The following is a 3,388-nucleotide window of genomic DNA, read 5'->3' as shown; positions in this document are numbered from 1 at the left end:
TACTAACCTGTTTTGAAACTGTCTCATTGTTATTTCTTTCTCATTCAAATTAATAAAAAATTAAAGTGTTTTTAAAAAGGTGTCATGGAGATGCTGCACTGAGAAAGCTCAGTGAGGAAGACTGGATAAGTTTGCTTAAAAGTATTGATACTGCAGAGAAGATAAGTTCTTCAAAACCAACTTTATTAAGGACCATTGGATAGTTTTGAGGGTGCATAAAACATTCTAATCGTCAACTCCGGTTTTGAATCACTACCTAGAAGCTTTCATAGGTCATCCATCAGTTTTCTCGAGTAGAAATGGAGATAATAATTCTTCCTTACTGAAGAGGGTCCTTGAGAATCATAAATGGCAAGAAGTAGATAAACTAATTTTGAATTCTTTTTTTTCTCATTAAACTTTGTTTTAATAGGTCTCAAAATTCTGTGACAGATTTTTGGTCAAGTTGTTTCCATTAAAAGTATTGATTTTAAAAACTAATAACTTAAAAACTGCCACACACAAAAAAAAAATGGTCCACAAAACATTCTCCTTTCCTTCTGAAGGTTTTACGATGCATTGTTATCATTGACCAGTCTTTCATTATTAAACTTAAATGGCCAATTGGGAGAAACAGTTCTGAGACCGGTCTTCCGCCACTGATTAGGACTGGGGTGGCAGATGTCAGGGATAATATTCATTTAGCCTTCTGAACTTTCTGGGCAGACTTGGTGACCTTGCCAGCTCCAGCAACCTTCTTGTCCACAGCTTTGATGACACCCACAGCAACTGTCTGTCTCATATCACAAACAGTGAAACGACCCAAAGGTGGATAATCAGAGAAGCTCTCGACACACATGGGCTTGCCTGGAACCATGTCAACAATGGCAGCATCACCAGATTTCAGAAACTTGGGCCCATCTTCCAGCTTCTTACCAGACCAGCGATCAATCTTTTCTTTCAGCTCAGCAAACTTGCAAGCAATGTGAGCTGTGTGACAATCCAGGACAGGGGCATAGCCAGCACTGATCTGGCCGGGATGGTTCAGGATGATCACCTGAGCAGTGAAACCAGCTGTTTCCATTGGTGGGTCGTTTTTGCTGTCACCAGCCACATTGCCACGCCGGACATCTTTGACGGATACGTTCTTGACGTTGAAGCCCACATTGTCCCCAGGAAGAGCTTCACTCAAAGCTTCATGGTGCATTTCAACAGACTTGACTTCAGTTGTGACATTGACTGTCGCAAAGGTGACCACCATGCCAGGTTTGAGAACACCAGTCTCCACTCGGCCCACAAGGACAGTGCCAATACCACCAATTTTGTAGACATCCTGGAGGGGCAGCCGCAAAGGCTTGTCAGTGGGGTGAGTGTGTGGGAGGATGCAATCCAAAGCTTCAAGCAGTGTGGTTCCGCTGGCATTGCCATCCTTGCAAGTGACCTTCCATCTTTTGAACCAAGGCATATTAGCACTTGGCTCTAGCATGTTGTCACCATTCCAACCAGAAATTGGCACAAAAGCTATGGTGTCAGGGTTGTAGCCGATTTTCTTAATGTAGGTGCTGACTTCCTTAACAATTTCCTCATATCTCTTCTGGCTGTAGGGTGGCTCTGTGGAATCCATTTTGTTAACTTCAACAATTAGTTGTTTCACACCCAGTGTGTAAGCCAGAAGGGCATGCTCATGGGTCTTCCCATTCTTGGAGATACCAGCTTCGAATTCACCAACGCCAGCAGCAACAATCAGGACAGCACAGTCAGCCTGCGATGTGCCTGTAATCATGATTTTGATGAAGTCTCTGTGTCCAGGGGCATCGATGATGGTCACGTAATACTTGCTGGTCTCGAATTTCCACAGGGAGATGTCAATGGTGATACCACGCTCACGCTCGGCTTTCAGCTTGTCCAACACCCAGGCATACTTGAAGGAACCCTTCCCCATCTCAGCAGCCTCCTTCTCAAATTTTTCAATGGTCCTTTTGTCGAAGCCACCGCATTTGTAGATCAGATGGCCAGTGGTGGTGGACTTGCCGGAGTCCACGTGTCCGATGACGACAATATTAATGTGGGTCTTTTCCTTTCCCATGTTGGCTTCGATTTAGTGGTGGCCTTCACTACGCCTGTGCTCTCGCGGCAAACCCGTTGCGAAAAAACACTAATTTTGAATTCTAAAAGCATTTCAACACAAGAAATGAATTGTCATCTATTTATATATTTTCGTGGTTAGACATTTGCTACCTTCTTCATTTAGTGGATGCCTGGGACATATTCCTCTTTCTGGGGAAATTGCTCAGACACTAGTATAAACAATAAATATTTGTCGCATGAATGAATAGATGATTACAAGATGGAAAGATAAACTGAGAAATGAATATCAGCCCATATCTTTAATAAAGAAAACTTTAAAGTATATTTACATGTGTGGGTGGAAGGATGGATAAACAAACAAATCTGTTATAAGTAAACATATTTTTTCTAAATCTTTGGTGTTATATTTTTCTTCTATATATACAAGCTAACACTGTGCTTAAGACTTGATTATCTGGTTTATTCCATGTGGAATTATTATTTTTTGCACTAGTAGTATTGTGTTAGGCTAATAAGAACGTTGTGGGCTCTGTTCCTTACCGTGGGTTGCTCATTAATGAGGCTCCTGTGGGTTCCAGGGTGTCATTATCCACCTTAACAGAATGGTGTGCTTTCCTGCCTGGGATTCAATTTGGTGACATCATTATTTCTCCTCAGTAGTTCAGTTTTACTTGGAGAAGACAACAGTAAGGACTTGATATGATAGTGTTTATTCCTCGTGTCTTTAATCAACATTAACTGATTTGTACGTAACATCTTGCTTATCTGGCTATTCAGTTACTGATGTGACTTTGAAAAAAATGTTCTTTTGATAATAAAAGCTGGGAGAGCTACAGCAGTGCATTAGAAATAGAAACTGGATGAAGGAAATACAAACTATCCGTGATACTGTTGTATTGAAAGGAAGAAAAAAAATACTTACAGGCAGATTTAAATTGTAACAGAACTCCATTCTACCACTGTAATTACTAGTCATGTTTTAGGAATCAGGCACTCATTTACATAGGAAATACACTAAAAAATATCATGCAGGAATTTAGGCTTACCAAAACACATTTACTATTTCATGGACAAGAACTACAGATAGTTTGAAATAACTAAGTCCAGTTATGTTATGAAATGTAACAGCCCAATTTCCACATTTCAAGCCAGAAATATACAGCACTGATGAAAGAAACAAGTTCATATCCATATAACTTCCATCTGGAAAGTAGACTTATGTTTTCTTTGGGTCCTTAGCATATAATAACAGATATAGGAAAGAGGGCATAGATTTTAATATTCTAATTTAGGGCTGGCCAGATAGCTCAGTGGACTAAAG

The 3,388-nt window shown here is 40.4% G+C and overlaps 1 pseudogene across 1 annotated transcript; it reads right to left on the bottom strand.

Moving 5' to 3' along the window:
• Window positions 1-381: 381 nt before the first annotated feature.
• On the bottom strand, window positions 382-2,126 carry LOC101572563 (annotated as a pseudogene). The gene has a single exon (XR_001117206.2). The product of XR_001117206.2 is annotated as an elongation factor 1-alpha 1 pseudogene (transcript).
• Window positions 2,127-3,388: the final 1,262 nt, after the last annotated feature.

Source organism: Octodon degus, unplaced genomic scaffold, assembly GCF_000260255.1.
Source record: "Octodon degus isolate 3935 unplaced genomic scaffold, OctDeg1.0 scaffold00086, whole genome shotgun sequence".
Lineage (NCBI taxonomy): Eukaryota > Metazoa > Chordata > Mammalia > Rodentia > Octodontidae > Octodon > Octodon degus.
The sequence above is the reverse complement of the archived record's forward strand: the minus strand, read 5'-3'. Positions and strand labels throughout refer to the sequence as shown.